The sequence below is a fragment of the Apus apus genome, chromosome 2 (assembly GCF_020740795.1).
Source record: "Apus apus isolate bApuApu2 chromosome 2, bApuApu2.pri.cur, whole genome shotgun sequence".
Classification (NCBI taxonomy): domain Eukaryota; kingdom Metazoa; phylum Chordata; class Aves; order Apodiformes; family Apodidae; genus Apus; species Apus apus.
The window spans coordinates 63,528,563-63,551,777 of NC_067283.1; positions in this window are offsets into that span (position 1 = coordinate 63,528,563).

Sequence of the window (23,215 nt, forward strand, 5' to 3'; positions counted from 1 at the left end):
TTTTGTGTACAGTATAGCACATAAAAGGACTGTGATCAAAGAATGCAGGTGCCTCTGAGGGCAATGAGAATGCAAGTATGATGATTGCTTGCTGGACTCAATATATAACGTGTCATGTATTTTTGCTTTGGTCCATGATAGGATTTTGTAGGAATTGCTGAATGATTAGGGATGAAGTGATTTAATAAATGCATTGTTTAAGCAGAGCTGAAAGTTTGTGCTTCTTCCTCTGTCTTCCTCCTGTTTTTCCCCCCTTCTGGCACCTGAAGGAAATATAACCACTACTGCAAATCTAACTTAGATGATGGCTTTAGTAAGTTTCAGTTGGTTTCACCTTCTTCAGTACTTTTGAGGTGGCTATCACAGTTAGTTTTTGGATCCATGGTCTCATAGTGGAGGAGAGCCAAGTTCCTACAGTACAGCTTAGCATACGTATCTTCACAGTGAGAGCTAAATAAATCACAAATAGTTTTATGGTTATATATGTACCAAACCTAGATTTTCTTCAGTTTCTGTTCTAACTTTTCTCATCTTGCCAATCTTTTCATATAGTGTTCTCCTCAAATAGTAACAAAAAAAATCTATAGTGAAGCTTTCTCCTTCTTTAACAAGCATCCTATTTGATCACCCCCCAAAAATAGCACAAGCCACGTGAAACAAGTGGAGCTGTGGACTCTGTCTTGGAGAGCATGCATGAGTAATTAAATAATATGCCCTTCTGTCACCATTTTTGCAGGGAGGGGGATTAAAATCTGTGTTTGCAGGCTGAGAGCAGGTGTCTGTGATGAGATCCCATGCTGTGACATGCATGCAGCACATTCTTACATGAAAAGCCCTGGCTGATGAAATGACCACAGGAAGACAACGTGGAACCCTCCTGGTACAATCAGAAGAAACTTAATTAAGCTCTGTGGTTAATTTTGAAGTAAGTGTGTGCCTGTTTTAAAAGAGCATTAAGAAAACTGAAAACATGGCTATTTTTTAATTATGTTCTGGTCTTCCTGGCATTCCTCAAGCAGGCTGTCTTGCTTCATATGTGATCAAATGATTCAGTGACTCAGAAGTGAACACACACATCTTTACTTAGATAGGGTTTAGTAACTTGTCCATTGTGGTTTTAGAGTTTGTGTCTTAGTTGTAGACTTTTTTTTATTATTTGGCAGAAGGTAGCACAGAACCCACAGTTCCTGCAGTTAATCTTGACACAGTTGTTTTAGTTGTAATTATATGACTGAGAGCATACACAGGCTACAAATTCCCTATAATCTTTCATGAGAAGAGGTAAAAAAACCAAAGCAACTGTGCAAGACTCAGAGAAAAGATGAATGTTTTTGTTGGAACAATTAAAAAAAAGAAAAAAGACAGTAGTACTGATGGCAACAGTCCTTTGTCTTGTGTTACTGTGCTTTTCCACTACAGAACTTAAAATGCTTTCCTGGTTTCTGTGAAGCAATTTGAGAAATGCTTTACGTGTGCATGACTGGCCACTGAAACAGTGGAAAGCAGAGGTTTGAAAAGTGAAGCCACTTACTCTAACAATGCAGTGAGGCAGTGATGAAACTGGAAAGTCAAGCCTAAAGTACACTGTCCATCTTAATGCAGAACATGTAGTGAAAAACTGTAGCCTAGCTATATATGGATGGAGTGACGAAGAAATGTTTTAGGCTTCCTAATCACCTTTGCTTTTCTCAACTGAAGAATTTGTTCCGTGTTTTGTTTTTTTTTTCTTTTAACCTCCATACAGGCTAGGTCCCTCTCAGACATGAAAGAAGGCTCTGTCTCAGAAATTCGTTAGCCAAATTAGACATAAAATAATGAGGGGTGAGAAGGAGGCAGCAAGGGATGGGGTTGGGAGGGGAAACATGGACAAGGATAGCTTGAGACAGTTCTCTGTGAGGGTAGCTGATTGAAACAATGGTACAGTACCTTGACTAATGTAGAGCTAATTAAAACTGTATAGGACAAAGCACTTCTAAATGTACTATAGGGAGCAATCCTTCTGTGGTAAATCCATCCCAAATGAAATTCTATTGACTTCAATGGGTTTTCTTCTGGGATGAATTTGGCCTGATAACCTAATAAGTCTTTTTTGTCTTTAATTTCTAAGGATCTTTTGTCAGAAGCACAGGAAGGAACTTCAATCTGGCTTTCAAAAGTGCTGAACACCCAAAATTCCTACTGAGGTCTCCAGAAGTTACAAGTAGTCGATACCACTGCAAATTAAAACTGAATGACCTGTTTCATGTTTGCTGTGAGTTTCTTTTCTGTACAGTGCTATCACATCTGCAAAACAGCCCTAAGTTAACCTCCTAAGCCTTTTTCGAGGCAGAAACTTCTCATACATAGGTACAACACCTCACATAATGCAATACAGAACTTAGCAAAGGCCTCCAGGCACTAATACAATACATTTAATAAATAAAAACAACAGTAAATTATAAAATCACAGGACCTGTATATTTGCAGGGCAATGGGGAATGTGTGTTTGGGCTGGTTATATATAGATGGGCCTATTTTTCTTACTCAGTTTCCAACTGATTCTCTGTGGTCTGATGTGAAGGATAAATTATGTCCAATGTGTTCATATTTTTGTGAACTTGGAAAATTTGTCTTTTTATGACCCTTTAAAAGCCATGTTGAGAAATAGTAAAAAATAAATTAATGCGTCTTATTATTGCCTTCAACACAGAACAAGTGATTCTTCCTTTCGTTCTTCAAGTGTTACAGATTCACATAATTCTAATAAAATCTTTTATTATAAATATATATATATTTATATATATATAATATATATATTTTATTATAAAATATATATATATTTTATATAAATTTTATATTTTATTATAAAATCTTTCTTAAAATCCATGAAATTTACGGTGGTAGTTACAGTTGGTATCTTTGGGGTGACCAGGACTATAATGTAAAACCACATTACACTTATCTTGAAAGGTTCAGGTCAAACACAGAGCATGCTCTTTGGGCCATTTTTTCTTTTGCTGTATTACTGTTGTGAAGTCTGTTCTGCTTTGGTTTCCACTCCATGGAAGATGTACGTAGTATAGATAGTTATAGCATTTAAACAAAGCATTTCTTTGTCTCACTTAACTTTTTTTTGTTTTATCTGAGAAAAAAATCAAGCAAACAATTCCTAGCAACAGAAAACCCCACCATTTAATGAGTTGTGCTCTGGCTTTATTCTGAGGGCTGTATCTGAGAGGAGGATTACTAGTTTATCTCTGTTACTTTAAAAAACAGATCTGTTTGATTACTTTATGTTTGGTTTTTAAAAGGGAAGCTCCTGGGGATCTTAAAGAAATCCATAATGCAACAGGGAAAGAACATAAGACCGGTTTGGAAAAAAAAAACACAATGAGGGGAAAACACAACATACAGTACATTTGGTGTGAACTTTTCCCAGAAGATTGCTTGAGCCTTAGTTCACTTACAACCAGAGTACAGTGATGCTGGGCAGCCTGCCAGCGCTTGTTTTTGTAGTACTGTGTGAGCCAGTTTCCTAGCAAAGAAAGAAAGAGAGAGAGACTTTTCTTTGCCTTTCATAGGTGTCCCACACTTTCCTCTCTGCTCTCTCTGAACACCCTCCCATTCTTTACATCAAGGTGCTCTGGTGCCTGCTACACTGTGCAGATGTCATGCCAAGAGTTTCACATGTGGTACTTTCACAGTTCAAGAGGACTGACACTGGGCTGTATCGCCTCGCTGCACGGGAGGTTTCAGATGACAGCTCTGCCTGACAGTCTAACAAGAAGGCACCCTGTGATAAGCATAGTGAGGATGAGTAACACCTTGTCCTCGCAACAGATGTATCTGGGAAGCAAAGCATTCCTAGGACTGGGTGCCAGGCTAAGTTGCGTGTCTACGCTGAATTTTGCAATCAGATGTGTGCCGGGATAGCTTGGGCGTAATACCATGCTGCAGATGCCAGTGAGGCATTTCTGAGTTGCTCAGAGCACTGGCACACCTCCTTCATGTCAGCCTACAAAACAGTGCACAGTCTGGCCCTGAACATAGAGAAAAACTCAGTATGGATGAAGGAGGCCTCCCACATTTTTGTATTTATATTCTACCTGGAAATCCATCCAAGAACATTTCAAAATCAGTAAACATGGCATGGGGTTGTTTTTAACCCCCTTATTCCCTTCCTCATCCACACACCTCCTCTTCATGCTGTTGTGTTGCCTTGAACCCTGAAACTACAGCACCCTCTGGGAAGTACTTATGCAGCCTCCCTCAGAAGCATGCTGGGCTCCCAAATGTGATAAGAAGCTGATAAAAAATGATCTGGGCATTAAAACAGCCTTAGTACAAGAATATTTAGCTAAATAGATACCATCTGTCCCTTAAAGTGAGCATGTCCTTGTTCTGCCCTGGCCTGACCACTGTCAGCTGTTGCTTTTGTGGTGCAGTCCATGTGTGGACTGGCTGTGGTTCCCAGGACCTGGGGCAACTGTTTATGCAATGTGGACTTTATGAGAAACAGTTTCAGTTGCAGGGATTTTTTTTTTTTTTTTTCTTTTTAGGATTAAAGATTGGTAATGAAAACAATATTTTTGCCTAATACAGAAAAGTACTGGACTGGGGCTCATCTGAAAGCTCATATTAGCCTGTGCAGCACATTTCTTTAGGAAAAACAAAGAGGGAAGGAATCCTGAAGAGCTAAAAGCAGCATACAAATTACCAAGAGAACTTTCATGTCAATAACAGTGCAAATATTCTCCAAGGAACATGGGTAGTTAACACGCAGCACTAACTCTAGTGTTTTTAAATGCATTTTGTTTACCTCCTCACAGACATAGTGGAAACAGAGCTTGGATAGACTGACACTGCAGGTTCATTGAGCTACTATGCAGGTACATGGGAAAGAAGTTAAAAATAAGAATCAGAGGGTTACTTGGTCTGAGAATGACTGGGCAAACTGTGGGACTCACAGGATTAACATGAGAGTACAGTCTACCTAGACCAAAACCCTGCAGAGCATGAGAGCTCCAAGAACAGAACAACTTTCATACTTCCCCAGGGAGGGTCAGGTAGTGAGACCTGCTGTAGGATAATCTAGCTAATCAAAGCAAATTCACACTACATCCTCCAAGTGAATCTGAGTATCTGCCACAGATGATACAGAGAGGTCAGTCTAGCTGAGAGGTCTCACCAGGATACCTAAAGGTAGACAGGTCAATGCCTCATGATGGATGGCAGGGCTATGAGAGCACTAATAGGCCTTAATGGTCTTGACCACCCTAACTTAGGACCCTTTCTATGGACCCAAGAGCCCTATTTCAGCTCAGGCCTGGGCCTCCGTTTCTGAGTTGTGGTGTAGGTGGAATGGAATGGGAGATAAGAGTCAGAAGGCATACATGATGATCATCAAGTCCAACTGATTGACTGCTTCACGGCTGATGAAAAATTAAAATATGTTAATAGGGGTGTTGTCTGAATGCCTCTTAAACACTGACAGGCATGGGGCATCAACCACCTCTCTAGGAAGCCTGTTACAGGGTTTGACCATCTGCTTGGTAAGGAAATGTTTCCTCATGTCAAGGCCGAACCACCCCTGAGGGATGCAGCTTTGAGCCATTCCCATGCATCCTGGCACTGAATCCCAGGGAGAAGAGCTCAGCATCTCCCTCTCCGCTTCCCCTCCTCAGGAAGCTGGAGAGAGCAGTGATGTCACTCCCCAGCCTTCTCTCCAAAAAAGACAAACCCAGTGTCCTCAGCCACTCCTCAAAAGACATGCCTTCCAGCCCCTTCACCAGCTTTGGTGCCCTCCTCTGGATGCATTCCAAGGCCTTAAACATCCTTCTGAAGTTGTGGGGCCCAGCTGATGAGATTGCATTCCTGTACTCTGTTCCCCCATAGTACAAGGATATGATTAGCACAGCCATAGCAACTTATTTCAGAAGGTAGTACTTCAGCATACATTTGCCTGTGGGGCCCTCTGCAAAGAGAAACACATGGCCTGAAAAGGCACTGGCTACCAGTTTGCAACTCAAAGTGTAATTCACAATCTAGGGTTTAGCTTACAAACTCCATGTAATTTGAAACTCTTGCTCCCTGAAGACTGTCTTCTCCCTAAAAGCCCTCTGGACAGGGGGCACTCCTGGCAAAGGAGTTAATCTCTAGCCTCATTCTGCTTGCTAACCCATCAGATCCATGTTTGGACACAGGCAAGGGCCTGTCTTCATATTGAGCTGGCATCAAAATGTTGAGATTCCTTAACTGAACAGACACAGTCTGGCAGCTTTCTGCACTCTTTGCATCAGTTTTGCAAAATTAATTACAGGGTGTGTGCTGGAAGATTGCTTTTCATAGTTCCTTATATCAATTTAAAAAAAACTAACAACAATGAAGTTCCTTTGTATTTGAATAAAGTCACCAGTAATTTTATCACAGTGAAATTCTCAGGCGGTTCAAGTGGGTGTATAAAAAGTAAAATCCTCGCTCCTTCTTTGCAGCTGTCTTATAAGTGTGTAGGGAGTCTTCAAGAGATGCAGTTGCCTTGTAGTATTGGATGGCCACCTGGCCAGCCAACACCTTACCCACAACAGCATGATCGGCTACAACCTTCCTCTTCACTAAATGCCCACAGAATTGATTTAAAAACTCAGTGATGTGAATTGACACTCCTGGAGAGTTAAGCTTATCACCGCAGGTAGAAGTGCCAGGAACTGCACCACATTGGCCCACCAGTGTTTCATCTCTTGGAGCTTTTTTAGTGTCTGGGCTGATTTGGCACTTTCTCCAAGGAACCCTCCTGAATGGGAACACAGTTAATGCCAGTTGTGGTTACTTCCTTTCCTAGGAGGAGACATCCCTTTCTAAATACTGACAGCTTCATGCTCAGAGCCCACTCACACAGTTTGTCTGTTGCTCAGCCAGCCAGTGGAGCACTGAATCTGCTGGTTATGACTGCTTGGAGCTAGACTAGAGAAGGGTAGATCTAGGTTGAAGATTGGGAAGAAGTTCTTTAATATGAGGGTGGTGGATCACTGGAACAGGTTGCCTAGAGAGGTGGTGGGGGCCTAATCCCTGGAGACACTCAAGGTCAGGCTTGATAGGGCTTGGAGCAATCTGTTCTATTGTGAGATGTCCCTGCTTATTGTAGGGGGGTTGGACTCGATGTCCTTTAGAGGTCCCTTCCAACCCAAGACATTCTATGATTCTATGATTCTGGTACTCCAGTGGACTACTAATGGGTGAAAGCCTCCTTAACACACTTCTTAGGTTCCACCCTTCGCGCTTTGATGTCGACAAATGTATGAAACAGCAAAATTCATATCTTTTGAATTCAGATTACTGAAAACAGTCATTCAAAATATGTAGGCTTCCTTCTCTGAAAGACTGGCCACATCAGGATCTGAACTTCATGGCACCCATGAACCAGAAAAAGCTGTATTTCATGGTATACTTATGCAACTCCCCTACTCCCTACCAGCTAAAGCTCTGACAGAAGAGATAGTCCCTACATCAGTAAACCCTGTATGAGGAACTCAAGTGTAGAGGTAGGTAACACAATTTCAGGTGGGGTGCCATGAGTTTCTGCACCAATCTGGAAACATGGGAGTGAGCAAACGTTCCTGGAGGCACGAGTAGGTCACAGGGTGACTATGAGCCACTCGTGATACAGGGAAATGCCTTCTTGTGTGTCAGGCAAGATATTTGTGTAGGAAAGGCAATCACAGTGCAAAGCCCTGGTGAGAACTCACCTGTGGATAGTTCTCACTCCTCAGGTTCAAGACAAATTCCATCTGGTACAGAGGCGGACAAAGACGAAGGAGTTGATATGGGGCACAGAGGGCTTACAGAAGAAGATGACTAGAAGGAGCAAGAGAAAGGGCAAAGGGCTGCCATCACTTTCAAGAGATACATCAAGGCCTAAGGACGAAAGGAGCTCTTGAGGTGGAAAGAAAAAAATGGTCAAGAACACAGACTAATTCAGTGCTCCTTTCGAAGAGGAAGACATCAACAGTGTCGTAGCAAATGTCCCCTGGTGCATTGCTAAGGAACGGTGAGGAAATCCCATGTGCTTGGCACATCTCTGCAAAGTTCACGCAGAAGGAAGCAACCCCCCTCTTTCACTCTGGCATCCCCGAAAGCAGATGAATGCCTAGGGTCTAAATGCCCTTCTTGACGAAGTCTGAACGTGCAGGTGAATTTACAGGGACACCCAGCAGCTGCGCCCGGTGTGTGGCCACTGAGGGCAGGGGCAGTCCCCCAGAGTCTGCCCTCCTGGGGGGCTCTGGCACGGTGGCCGTGTCACCACCGTGTCGCAGTGCCGCCACCTGGCGGTCGCAACGCCCCAGGTCGGCAGAAAAGGGGGCATCCTCTCCTGGTCCCACTGCCAGAGCTGGCCCAGGGGCAGCCCGAAGACAGCCGAGAGAAAGTGCTTGAGGAGCTGTTGGAATTACTTGGAGGTGGTGGAGGGAGGAAGACCAGAGGCTGCAGGGGATTGGAAGAACCAGCAAGATCTGGAGGCGCCTGAGGCTATCAGGCCATTTAAGCTGGAGAGCAGGGTCAGACCACGGGAATGCTCTCTTGAGGACCGCTTGAGGAGCACTGCAGAGTGCTCTGCTCTCATCCCCTGCCGAGCCAGGGGCAGCAGTTGTAAGAAATGGAAGGCAGAGATGTAGCCAGAGGGTCCCAGTGCTTCGGAGCACCCACTGATGTCCTGACAGGCACAGGAAGGTTTCTTGCTCCCAAGGTTTATCAAGCCAGGGGCATTTGGCTACTCTCACAAGCCCCTGAGGTGGGATCACGTTAAAGGAGAACAGCGCTTGGGCATCTCCTGGGAGGCACAACCAGCCTGTGGGCTGAGGAGACAGGTCTTGCTCACATGCTCGGGGAGCAGCGGATCGCCATCTCTGCTGGGGTCAGGAAGGAATTTTCCCCGGGGCAGACTGGCCCTGGTCTCCGGGGTTTTTTTGCCTTCCTCGGCAGCACTGAGCATGACCCCTTGGCAGGGCTCCTCTGGCCTGTTTTGGCTGGGTCACTGCCTGCTGCCCATGCACCACGAGGATGGCCTCTCATGCCCTGCAGCTGGGGGGAGGAAGGCTTTTTTTCCCCCACAGTGGGCTTGTAAGTCTCCCTGGGGCATTTTTGCCTTCCTCTGCAGCACTGAGCACGGCCCCTGCCAAGGCTCCTTTGGGCCATTTTGGCAGGTGCCTGCTGCTCCTGCTCCACAAAGGTGACCCTTGTGCCCTGCAGCCGGGGGGAAGAAGCTTTCTCAGACTCCCAGGGCAGGCCCCAAGGGTGGCTCCTGGGCTTGATTCTTGTCCTCTGGAGCATTGAGCACAGGACAGGCTTTCAGTTCATAGTGCAGGGCTGGAAAGAAATGTCATCAGGGGTTTCCTCAGCTTGTACTGCTAGGGAAAGGAGGAGGCATGAAGAAGAAGAGAAGTCAAGAAATTTGAGATGGTGGGGCCCAGAACTGCACCCAGAACTTAGGGTGAGCCTGCACCCACGCTGGATACAGCGGGGAGGAAGCGTGCCTGTCGCTAGCGCTGTCCCTGTCACTGTATCAAGCAGGATGTCCTGGGTTCAGAATCCCAGGCTGAGATCTGCCCGCAGCCATACTGACCCGAGGCCACGCAGGACCCCCCCAGCAGCTGGTGGCCTGGGCAGTGATGGTGGGGGCACAGCTGGGCCTGTGGGGAGGAGAGGCTGGTCAGGTCACCCCGACGGAGCAATCGCAGCGCTCCTCTCCACGGCGCTCAGTATCAAACGGCTCCAGGGAAAGCCCTTCTCTGGGCTCTCTGGCTGGGGTGCTAGCTGGGGTAAACCCCTCCTGACCCTGCCTGACTTGTGTGGCACTCAGGATGGTATCTTCCATAACCTTCCCTGGCACAGAGGACAGGCCTGGAGTTGTACGACAGGTAAGCTTGACAGGCTTGTAGTTATTCACCAAGTAGAGGCTCCTTGTGCTTCCTGCGCGGTTACTGTTGTTTGCGACCTGTCTGAGGAAGTGGGTATATGCTGTGGCTTCAGTCCTCTGAAACTCTGGACCAGCAGCAAATAAGCCAACAATGTCCTTGGGTATAGAGGTGTATCAGGAGGAGTGATGTTTGCACAACATTTGTGCAGAACAGTGCTTATAATTAAAATCACATGTGGCACCTCACCATCACAGCTGCCGTAGGGGTCAGCAGCAAAAGATTTGCTAAAGAGGGCAGGCAGGCTCAAGGGAGATGTTTGTTTCAGTTCATCTGCAATGGAGTTTGGGCTTTGATCACCTGAAGATGCTGAGAAGCAGGGCAGTTGGTGTGAGAAATTGAGATCTCAGGAAAAGGGACAAGGTTCTTTTCATTCCATGCCTCAAAATCTGCAGAGGCAAGGAGGTCCCATAGACTCCTAAGACTCATAGAATAAAGTTGCTATGAGCAGGGACACCCCACACTAGACCATCTTTTGATGATTTGCTTGAAGAGCTGTAATGCTTGTGAGGTAGTTGTGCATATTTGTGTTCCTTTTTCCCTTAATTACTTTTATTTCTAAAGTGGATCTCTCACTCTGGTGTTGTGTGTTTCTGAGCAGGTTGTTCAGGCATGAGTGGTCTCAGCAGTGCTTGTGAAGGTTGGAGCAGGAAAATTGCAGAGGCCTACACTCAGGGAGGAGCAGCCAGAATGGGGATCTTCATGTTCAAGCCATCCTGTGGTCCCAGAGTTAGAAGCACTTCTAAGGTCAGACCCAGACCCTTTTGGCTTGGGAACATGTGGGGTCCCTCTTCAGCTCAATTACATTGATAAGAGAGAATGAGCAGTATATGAAAAAAAATGTGGAGGTTATAAATGTGTATGACTTATAAGTTTTGAAGTATGTTACAGGATGGAAAGGATATTCTGTAGTTCTGAAGCAGAAGGTGTTTCTGGTGTAAGGAACACAAGTAGAAAGTTCAGAATTCAAGTTCTTGGGATATTTTGTTTGGTTTGATTTTTCCTTTCCACCTCCACGACAGAGGGTGGCATGGGCAAAATAGCTTGCAACCAGCTTGAAAGAAAGTGGTCACTGATTTGCATACAAAGGCGTGCAATGGTTAGAAAAGTGGATCCTTGAAAGCGGTTTCAGTTCTGTGGGTACATATGTAAAAATCCCAGAAGGGTTCTTAGGAGGACAGATGTCTGTGAAAGTGACATCACTTTTATCAGTTTGGGCTACTGCAGCACAGTACTAACAGACTGTGCTTTAAAGAACATGTATAGCTGTGATCTTACCCAGAGTAGTATGTGCTATGCTTTCTTTTGATTAAAGCCCAAAAACCCAGGTCTTGGGATGGGATGCAGAAGCTGAAGCCTGCTAGCCAGTTGACTGTTCATGCAAGAAACTCTCCAAATGTTCATCACTGTAGTCAGAGAACAGCCAGATAAGAGGTAAAACTAAGTTCTGTTATTTGAACTTTTCAGGACCAGACCCTGGAGAGCACATTTCTTTCTGTCATGGAAAGGTGAAATGAAACTTCTCTTTGATGGGTGTTTCAGCTCAGCCTTTATGAACTGGTGAGAAGGGCTGATCTTAGGACCTGGTCTATTTTCATTGCACGTGTTACGCAGATTTTTCTTAAAAAGGAATATTATGTCTTAGCTTGGAAGATAAATAATGGGAAAATGTGCTATTTAAGCTCTGGACTGACCTATAAATTTTAATGATGTATGCAATCCCAGAAGCAGAAATAATCTTAAAATTGCAAAATTCTCTCTCTTTCATTTTCCTTTTATTCTATTTGTTGGTGTGTGTATGGGGGGGGGGTGGTTTAAACAATTCTGTTGTTGTTCCTTTAATTCCTGGTAATTTGGGAGTAAAATTTTTTCCCTTCACTGTTTCATTATAACTGATAGGAGCTGCTGAGAGGAGGGCATGGCAACCATAATAACACAAGAGGGATAGAACAGACAGCCCCTACATGGTGCTGACAGGCAGAGAATAATGACAGGGCAGAGAAGGGTAACTAATAGTGTGGATGATTTACTCTTGAGAAGCTCTGGAGGGTGGGATGCTTCTTTGCCTGTTTATTTCAAACTCACATGCTGAAGAAATGAGTTTACTTAGCTTCTTTAATCCTTTGCTGAGTTTTCTGCTACCAGGAGATGGGCATCTGCTTCTCTCTTCAGTGCTTCCTCTGTCCTGTCTCTGAAAGACAAGATTGCTGTTAAGAACAGCAAGAGGTTTCTCTCTCCTTTTGCCTCTACACCTGCAAAAGAAGGGAGTCAGCAAACATTTAAAACAACTGTATCTGTGGTGACCATAAAATTCAAGAGGCTAGAATTCAAAATGCTGTGGAGATTGTTAGGTTCAGTATTCAGAGAAGGATGTTAGCAGTGGAATGGCTCACCTGCAGCATAAGCACAGATAAGGAAACTCTCGTCTTGAATTTGCCTGAGATGCTGAATGGAATTGTAGGGCCTCTCACACAGAAAGTCATTTTGTTATCTGTTTGTTTATTGTAAGGTCAGGCTAATTTTATTCTCCATTTCATGTTGCTTTAATCTAAACACTGGAAGAGGTGATGCTGGGGTAAAAGTCTCAGGAGATTGTGAGCAGCATACGGAACATTTCTCATGATAAATCATAGAACCATCCCCCTGCAAGTGGTCAGGGTTTGAGTAATTCTTCTCCAGAAGCTTTTGAGAGATCCTTGCTTCCCATGAGTCAGTATCCTTGGGTTGTAATTTCACAGACAGGTCTGTGGGTAAGATGCCTATGGAAATAATTCACTTAAGTGTCCCAGACTGAGACAGAAACACACAGAATCACAGAATATCAGGGGTTGGAAGGGACCTCTGAAGATCATTGAGTTCAACCGCCCTGCCAGAACAGGACAAAAAAACAACCAACCAAACAAAAAAACCTAGGGCAGATCACTCAGAAAGGTATCCAGACAGATCTTGAAAGTCTCCAGAGAAGGAGATGCCACAGCCTCTCTGGGAGCCTGTTCCAGTGCTCTGTAACCCTCACAGTAGAGAAGTTCTTCCTTATGTTGAGGTGGAACTTCTGTGCTTGAGTTTGGTATCATTGCCCTATGTCCTATCACAGCGCACAGGTGAAAAGAGGTTGTCCCTGCCTTCTTGATGCCCAGCCCTCATGTATTTCTAGACATTAATTAGATCCCCCCTCAATCTTCTCCTCTCTAGACTGAAAAGCCCCAGGTCTCTCAGCTTTTCACAGAATCACAGAATATTAGGGGTTGGAAGGGACCTCTGAAGATGGAGTCCAACCCCCCTGCCAGAGCAGGACCAAAAAACCACACACAACTAGGGGAGATCATTCAGAAAAGCATCCAGACAGGTCTTGAAAGTCTCCAGATAAGGAGACTCCACAACCTCTCTGGGGCTTTCCACCTAAGGCAGGTGTTCCAGTCCTTTAATCATCCTTGTAGCCCTCTGTTGGACTCTCAAGTAGATCCCTGTCCCTCTTGAACTGGAGAGCCCAGAACAGCAACAATACTCCAGATGGGGTCTCACCAGGGCTGAGTAGAGGGGGAGAAGGACCTCCCTTGATCTGCTGGAGACACTCCTCTTAATGCACCCCAAGATACCATTGGCCTTCTTGACCACAAGGGCACATTGTTGTGCCATGGATAACTCATTGTCTACCAGGGCTCCAAAGTCCTTCTCTACAGAGGTGCTCTCTAGCAGATCACCTCCTAGCCTGTACTTGTGCATTTTGTTGTTCCTTCAAACAATTGACAGGAGGGACAACTAAGCTGGGCTGGAAATGTAACTGTCTTCTGGGAGTGGTGCTTCCAGGTCAGAAATGACCTCATTGTGAATGACACTAGAGAGGCATGACTGCAGTTCTGGAGTGGCTGGGCTGACATTATTCAGGCACACAAGCAGACTGAAAATACAATAGTGTTTTATGGTTGAAACAGCAATTCAGGGAGTGAGAGCTAAAATTAAACACATGGTCATACTCTGTTTTCTTGTTTCCTGTGCCCTGAAAACTGTCTGTTTGAAAATCAGGTGAATCCAAGTGGTATTCTGAAGGGCTGACCTTATTAGATTGAGAATTCTGTAAAGTGGAGCAAAGAATTTTGTGTAAAAGAGGAAAGAAATAGGAGTCTAATAAGTAAATGCAGAAGAGACTGCAAACTGATCAGTGATCAGAAGAGGGTTGAATGGGTTTGACTGACATCCAGAATAAAGCATTGCTGTGCTCTTTCAATTACAGGTTTAAGACTGCCACAATTGACAGATTAAAGGTGTTCACCCTAATACAAAATTATACTTTCCCCAGTCAAATTGACCATTGTGTCAGCTTCAATTTGTTCAGATACGTCACCCACAGTGACTGATTGGACTGATTCACTTGCACACTCTTTGACAAGGTCCCTGTTTTGTGTTCACTCCTTACTCTTGCTATTTCCCTTGTCAGACATACTCTAGAGGCATTTCCATTATCTCCCATGTAGCTGTACCTCAGAAATGTACTGGACTGGAAAGAAAAATCCTCAGGCCAATTATTCTGACATAAACTCTACTTATCAGAAAGCACTAGAATATGAAGCGTAAGTTAAAATAACTTAAAAAATAGGACACATACAGACACACACACCCCAGGCAGACAACTAAGTAATACTGTGCTCACAGTCTCTGCTATGGCTGAGAATGGATGAGCACTTATTTAAATAAGAAATAACCCAAACATCACCGCAACACCAGACTGAAACAGTCTTTCTGAGAATGAGTGTTATTTAATTTAAAGTAAAACCAACAAATTGTTTGCACAGGTCTTTTTTCTGTTAGAAGCAGAAGTAGCATACTCCTTGGGAAGCAGTGACTTTGTAATCTTCCTGACTTTGAAAAAGGAACAAAAATAAACAATTCTGAGAACCGTGCTGGTGCTGGCACTCTTTGGTTGAGGAGACAGGGAAGAAGAAATGAGTTGCATCTCTTTTCCACAAACTGGAAGAAGTCCTTATCTCAAAAGCATAAAGACATGAAGTTGCATTCAGATTAGTGGGTTTTAACTTTAGCCAAATTCATCAGGTGGACTCTCCCTTGTGAGCCAGACTGAAAGCCTGTTGCATCCCACTGCAGAAGGTTCCCCTGGGGACGTTTTGTAGAGCTCTTAGTGGTGTGCCCTAACTTTCCACAAGACTACAGGCAGCCCTGCAGACAGCAATATGTTCACTGTGAGGAGGGTAGCAGGGTGCAGCCTTACCAGCTGTGGACCTGCCGCCAGAGTGGCCAAACTTAAGGCAATGCAAATGGGATGAATTTGCATTATCTTACCTCTGTCTAACTTCATGTAAAAAAAGCCACCAACAAAACATCTTCTTAGCTCTATGTAATAGCAGTACATGGTGTGACTGACACTTAAGATCCAAGTATGATTCTTGCTGAAGCTTGACTTGAATCTTATTTCAAGGTGATGTAGATGCACGTGTAATCAATTTCATTGTCCTCTCAGATTCCTTTGCATCTCTGCTAGTGTTTTGGAGGGGGGTTTTCGTGTTGTTTTTGCTCATTGAAGTTATCCATAGGCATAAAAATGAAATACTTTTGATCGGGTTACAAGTATATAAAAATGTCCACTGTTATCTATCTCTGTAATCCATCTGTCACAGTTTCACATGCAGCCATTAGTGGAGTTCCCAGGCACTGCAATATATAACATTTAAAAGAGAGACTACAGCCAGAACAAACATTACTTGCCTGCCCACCAAAAAAGGCTTGCACTAAAGCTGAAGGAAGTTGGTTTTTTTCCCCCCTCTGCTTGCAACTGCGGTGCTGAGTGGGATGCACAGGTCCTGTGTAGCTTGCAGGACAACAGGGTGCTACAGAATCACAATGCTGGGGGTTGGGAGGGGCCAAGTCCAACCCCCTGCCAGAACAGGACCACCACAGAATCTAGGGCAGGTCACACAGGAACGCATCCAGATGGGTCTTGAAAGTCTCCAGGGAAGGAGACTCCAAAGCCTCTGTGGGCAGCCTGTTCCAGAGCTCCATCACCCTTACTGTAAAGAAGTTATTCTACCGAGGCTTATGAAGCAGGACATTAAGGACTGACTGTGGTACCACTATCAGTGCTAGAAAATTCATTGCTTTACTTTCTGGAGACTCTCATAGTTAAAATACTTTTATTCTATAGGGCATTTGCAAAATGTTTATTTTTATGTCAACATTTTGCCCAATATGTTACATATGCCTTGGAGGACCCAGAGTGAAGTTGCTGGTTTGGGTTTGTAGCTAAGATTTAATTATAGTGATTGGGGGGGGGAAGAGGGAATGCACTCTTTCTGTTATGTGTTTTAGGCAATTCTAACACCTCAGAGAAAGGGTGTAGGTGTTTGAACTTTGGCACATATATTATCCCAAACCATAGCCATGCCTGTGGGTTTTTTAGTAGCTGCAGCTCCGAAGAAAGATAAGAACTGTGAAACATAAGAGCACAACAATACCTAATACTGTCTATCTAACAATTTGATTTGCCTCTATGATGTATTAAGAACATGCCTCATACATACCTCCTAGTATTTCTGTACAGCAGCAGAACTTGTTTTTATTTGCTGATTTCCCAGCTTTCCATAGTTCATGGCTCACCTTACATGGAGATAGGTAAGGTGGGAACCATTTCTTCTGTCTCTTTGGGTATGCTTGCAACCCTAGGCAGGCTGAGGAGAAACTTTTTAAGATATATGTTCACATGAGATATAACCTGTGAGGGGAAGTCTTGAAGCAGCTAAGGTCTTTGTATGTTCATTGACTGTAAAATCAAAAAGGTACCACTGGAACCATTTATGTGACTCAGGGTTAAGCTTTCATGGAGATGAGCTTTAGCTGTCACTCCCACTTTAATCTGGAGGTGAGAGATTTTTATAAGAAACTAAGCTGTGCAAAGCAAGAAGGCGGAAACAAAGAGGGACCACAGAGGTGAGTTTGGTGAGTCAGTACCAGTTAGTAACAGTTTGAAACAAAAGTAAAGTAACCAGAGATATTTCATAGGGGGAAAAAGCAGAAAACCATCGCTGACTTGACACAATCTAAAAACTGTACCAGAAGAGGCCGAGAAGAGGAAGGCAGTGTATCAACAGGACTGAGGTTCTGAGGAGGAACAGAAGTTGACACGTCTCTGCCTGATTGACAGCACCTTGGCCAGCAGAGACTCACAAGGTGGCTGCCCTCTGGATACAGAGCACGTGAATGCTTAGTGTAATAATGTTAGTCCTGGCCCACTGCTGTGTGTCTTAGCAATAAATAAGACTATTTTAATGTAGAAACCTGCTTTTGGGCCTCTATGTCAGTAAAAGATGCCTAACACATCAAGGGTTATAGTTAATGTGATCTTCTGTGTTGTGCAGACTACAGTGTTGGCCTCAATTCCTTCTTGAATTAGAGCATGTCTGTTTGGAAAAAAAAAATCCAAACAAACGCCCATTCTCTCTTGACTGAAAAGTTTTCCAATTATGTACACTCTATTGTAGCCCTTGGGAAATGACCCCACAGTTTCATTATCCTGAATCTTAAAAATCTGCATGTCTTTCTCATTCTGATTTTGACTGGTTTCAACTTCTAGCCACAGAAAGTAGTTATGCATCTGCAAAACTGAAAAGCCCACACAGTATCAGGTTTCTGCCTCCTGTTTTGATGGTGATGAACTAAGTCTTTCACCTTCTCCTTGACATGCTAACCACACTCTCACCTTCAGACTGTACTGGAGACATGTCCCCTGAGTCCATCATTCCCCTGAGTGGATATTTTCTGAATGCTCATCAGTGATTTGACACCCTGAAATAGGCACAGTGCAGCAGAGATCGTTTGGTCACTACCAAATAAATAGGAGACTTATGGGTGGCAGGAGAAACAGTATTTTCTGTTAATATAACTGAGCATTGCAATGGCCATCACCATGAAGGTATCACCTACTGTGTCACCTACCACACCCTCTGGGCACTGACTGTTAGAGTAGACTGTGCACCCCTTCTGTGGGAAGAATTCTCTGTTGGCAGATAAAGGCCTGTGTCATCAGGCACATCATTAGCTTGTGCCTGATTTAGCAAGTGCTTCAAACTGGTGATCTCTCAGTGGTGATCTATCACTCCCACTGATTCTTTTTGTCAGGGTAGACTTAGTCCATAATGCAGTTACCTTTTCATCCATGCCATTGATGAGAGTGTTTGATAGCAGAGAGGCAAAAATTAATTTGTAGGGGATCTCCCCAAGTCTCACATCCTTGACTGATGTCACTCTGCTTTAATTCTTCTGAACTGGCTCTCCTGGGAGGCACTGCTCTGTTTATGTGTTTTTTACACAGCACAGAGAGGTACATCTCCTGACACTTGTTGAAGCAAACATGGAGCCATGACAGGATAATCCAGGCAGTGCAATGCACTGCATTGTAAGCCAGGCTAAGTCCTACCCACCTCTCATCTCAGACCACCATACTGTTATTAGATCCACCACTTCTCACCTCTTTGATACAGCTGCTTTAATGCTTAGATTGAAACAGGGCCAAGAACTGACCCTGGGAGACTGGCACTCATAACTCATCACCTGAGTGACTCTTGCTGCTCTTAGATTTGCTGGTGCCAACAGATGCACTTCAATGTTGCTACCTTATGTTCATAGGACAAACTGTGACTTAAACTTTGCTTCCTCACTTCCCACCACTTGTTCCTGCAACATGTATGGGAAAATCTTTCCCATAAACCAGCAAGCAATATAGCAGACAGTGAAGTGCAGGGGATCACATGTGTATCATACAGGGAATACATTGTATTAACTAAATATAAGCATACCTTTCCTTGGGTTTTGTCTTTTGGAATGAGAAGGAAGGGGACAAATGAACAGAACAGGGATACCCCAGTGAAACTTCACTGGAGTCAGTAGAGTTGCACCAGGGATACATTTGGCTGGTTCTTTTGCTAGCGGCTGTATGAAAGTCTTAATATAGAGTTTCTGCATGTGTGAAGTGTATGCCAAGACAAACGCAATGTGCTAAATGGAACCTCTTGATTTATTTAAATAAAAAATATGTTACAAGAAAACAGTGGATAATTGGAGTGGAATGGATCCAGACTGGAATCGTCTGTTTCATGTCTCCAGAGTGTCTGAGGGAGGAGCAGTAAGGAATATCTTATTTGTATACATAAGCAATGTAGGATATGCAGATAGCAGAGAATTTCTTGACACTGCTACGATCCACCAAGGGACTCAGAGCTCTTTAGAAGACAAAGGTGGTAATCAGATGTAAACCAGCATTTTTAGCTTCAGCTGATGTGGACTAAAAGATTACCAAACACAGCCTGTTCTCAGCTTCCTCATAGACTTTTGCTTCCCTCTCCCCTTCCAGTTCAGATCTGCAGTATCATTGTAACTCCTGCCCGGCCAAAACACTCAAAAAAAATTAAAATCATATAAAAAAATGTTAAATCTAAACAATCTTGTTTTGCCTTAACTGGGTTGGAGTATAAGCTTGGAGACAGGCCGTGTATGTGGTAGCCAACGAGTCATGCCTAGGGCTGGGCTAGAAGAGGCAATATGTGAATATCTTGGTCACAGCCTAATGCTAGTGTTTGAACATCATGGAGTTTATCCCTGCAACTCCTAATTGCCTGCTATCTGTGGAGGTGCCCAGAGCCTTTCAATGGCCACTCATCTGCTTGTGTTGCTCTGCAAAACCATTTAAGCCATGTAACTGTTCATCTGCTCAGAGACCTACCTCACATCAAAGGTCTGATGGATTTCTCAAGCTGTGGGAGTCCTTTGCCTTTAATACCTGGTATGCTCAATCAGAGAGGCACTTCCAGAGCACACCTCCTCTGCATTTGAGGTCTAGTGCTGGGAGGAGGAAAGGGGAGAAGTAACCATGTATCCAGTAACTTTAGATATGAGAGACCCAATTTTGAAAGAATGCTCAAAGGAAATCTAGTGCTCCCATGTGCACTGTTGGAAATGGTGTAAAGAAGGTTCCTCAAAATTTGAAACTGCTCTACTTAGCATGAAATAATTATGCAAATTCCTCTAGGAGGAAGTCAGAGTAATCAGAAAAACTAATGCCCATATTAGCAGTGCATCAGGTGCATTGAATGGCCACAGCTTCCATGAAGGAGCACAATGGAATAGACATCCTTAGCAAAGTTCTCAGCCAAGATAGGTCACTGCTAGGAATAATAAGGCAACTTCATGTCTACATATGCACTCACAGATGGTGACAGACTATTTTAAAGGGACTGTGATAAGAAAAAACCAGGAAGAGGAGAGTGAGAAACTGGAGAGAACCTAAAGGACTCCAGGAAATTCTATCAAATCCATGGATAGATGTCACCTCACATGTTTAGAAGTGTGATGAGGCAGCACTGGAGGAGTTATCTTGGTTACATGGGTATTGCAGCATTACTGTGTTTGGTAAAAGGTCCTGTTAGAAAAGCAAGATGGAGTGACAGTGCATAAATGCATTGGGATGGGACAATACTAAAATACGATCCCTGAAAAGAATTAAAGGTAAGATTTTTAAAACCAGTTTTAGGAACTTGGCACTCATTTCTAGTGGAGAAAAACATATCCAAATTGGACACCTTTGAAAATGCCTCCTTTTTTCAAAGGAATGTAAATTAATTTTGTATTCTTCAGTGGTTTAAGCACTTTTGAAAATGTCACCATGAGTCATCAACTATGTGTTAATCGATTACATCAGTGAGTTTAGTATTAGCAACCCAGTATTAAATTATTTCCTCAAGGTTTATTAAATGACTTCTAAAAGAAGTTGTCTCTTATTAGACAGCGTAATATGAAAAATAGTACTAACCTTAGTGCTACCAAATCCAAATTCCTTGGGGCAGTGTAAATAGCCTAACTTTGACATCCTGAAGTTTGAATACGGACACAGAGAATCATAATGTTCTTTCACAGCGTGATCCAGTGTCCACAGAAGTCAGACAGAAATTTTCTGATGCCTCCAACAGGTCTTGACTCAGGCTCTTAATATGGCTTTTTCCACCCTATTTAATATCTTACCTCGTACAGCTTTATTCCTCTCATACAACTCCTAGGGGATCGTGTTCTGTCCAGCACCTGACTTCTGCCTGGTTTCTTAGAAATAACAAGGTTGTTTGCTAGCACTGTTGAACTCAGAACAAAGCCTAAAGCCTGCTGAATACGTAGCCTCCTTAAACACATGCTCATATAGACAATAAGGTTTTATATAGTATAGGAGTCATTACTTTTAGCTAATACTAAGCAACTCCCACGAGAAGGGTCAGAGCTTTCAGTGCCAGTTACAATTTGTGAGAGACAAGAGTTATGCATATCTTAAAAACCCGGAATAAGCCTAGTGCAGAATGAGGCCTGTAATAACTTATCATGTTGGAGCCTGTCCTGCAACCAAGCCTACCCACTGAAGGGGACAACATTGCAGTCCAGCAGTTGATGTGCTGGACTGGGCCCTTGGAGCTGTGTACTTTACTCCTGGCTTACAAACCACATTGTATTAATTACTACAAGTCTGCCAGCCTGAATTTCCCTTTGTTTAAAGGAAGAGAATTCTAGTTTTTTTCACAAAATTCATTGGTAGGTGTTTGCTTTTTTTGATGAGCACCAACCTGCTTATTATTACTCAAGACAGCAAGAAAAATTGAAAGAAGCAAAAAATTTTTACTCAGTGCCATTAATTTTTTTTCTGGCATGTTTTGCATTAGTAGTGTAACAAACTGAAAAACAAAAACGTGCTCTCTTTGAACCTCGCTTTCTTCCTGCACACAGAGTTTTTCAATTTCACAGCACACCACCAGTTCTGGAGGGAGGGGCAGAGGGGAGAAGAGAAGTGATGATTTTGGCAGTGACACCGTCATGATTTGCTAAAATAGCAGCTTGGCAAATCTGGTTTCTCAAATATCTCATGTTTTGCTAATTACTGACAGCTTTGTTTTTTAACTGAACGTGAAACAATGTGGAGAAATGGGCAAGCATGGCTCCTGACTCACCACTGCCCGGCTGAGCTCGGCAGGTGGGAGCAAGCCATCTCCAAGAAGGGGCCCAAGCAGCAATCACTGCTCCAGCTCATGATGCTCAGCAGATAGATCCAAGGGAAGAAGCGCTGGGATTCACCTATGGGATGCTCAAAAGGGGCTCTTTCCACCCTGGGCTTGCTAGGCCAGTAGAAGGTTGTAGTAGTCAAAGTAGAATAGCCCAGAGAGCTGTGGTTGGTGGGGCTGAGTCCAGCTAGAGGCCTGTGACTAGTGGTGTCCCCCAGGGGTCAGTCCTGGGTCCAGTCCTGTTCAAGATATTAATGACCTGGACAAAGGCATAGAGTGTACCATTAGTAAGCTCACTGATGATACAAAGTTGGGAGGAGTGGCTGGCACACCAGAAGGCTGTGCTGCCGTCCAGGGTGACATGGGCAGGTTGGGAGAGCTGGGTGGGGAGAAACCGAATGAAGTTCAATAAGGGCAAGTGTGGAGTACTCCATCTAAGGAAGAACAACCCCATGCACCAGTACAGGTTGGGGGTTTACCTGCTGGAAAGCAGCTCTGGGAAAAAAGACCTGGGAGTCATGGTGGACAATAAGCTAACCATGAGCCAACAATGTGCCCTCACAGCCTAGAGGGCCAGTGGCATCCTGGGGTGCATTAAGAAGAGTGTGGCCAGCAGGTTGAGGGAGGTCATGCTCCCTCTCTACTCTGCCCTTGCGAGGCATCACCTGGAGCACTGTGCGCAGTACTGGGCTCCCCAGGTCAAGGAGGACAAGGAACTACTGGAGAGAGCCCAGTACAGGGCCACTAAGACGATTAAGAGACTGGAACATCTGCCCTACAAGGAAAGGCTAACAGAGCTTGGTCTTTTTAGCTTAAAGAAAAGGTGACTGAGTGGGATCTCATTAATGTTTATAAATATCTAAAGGGTGGGTGTCAGGACGATGGGTCCAGATCCTTCTTAGCGGCATCCAGTGACAGAACAAGGGGTAATGGTCACAAACTGGCACACAGGAGATTTAACCTGAATATAAGAAAATATTGCTTTATTCTGAGGGTAACAGAGCATTGGAACAAATTGCCCAGGGAGGCTGTGGAGTCTCCATCCCTGGAGACATTCACAACCCACCTGGACATGTTCCTGTTGAATCTGCTCTAGATCCTGCTGTATAAGATGATCTGCAGAGGTCCCTTCCAACCCCTGCCAGTCTGTGATTCTGTGAAGGTTGGAAATCTTGCCAAAAAGAAATGTGAAGGATCACATCTCATGAAAAGCAGTACAGTATGAAGCAGATATCT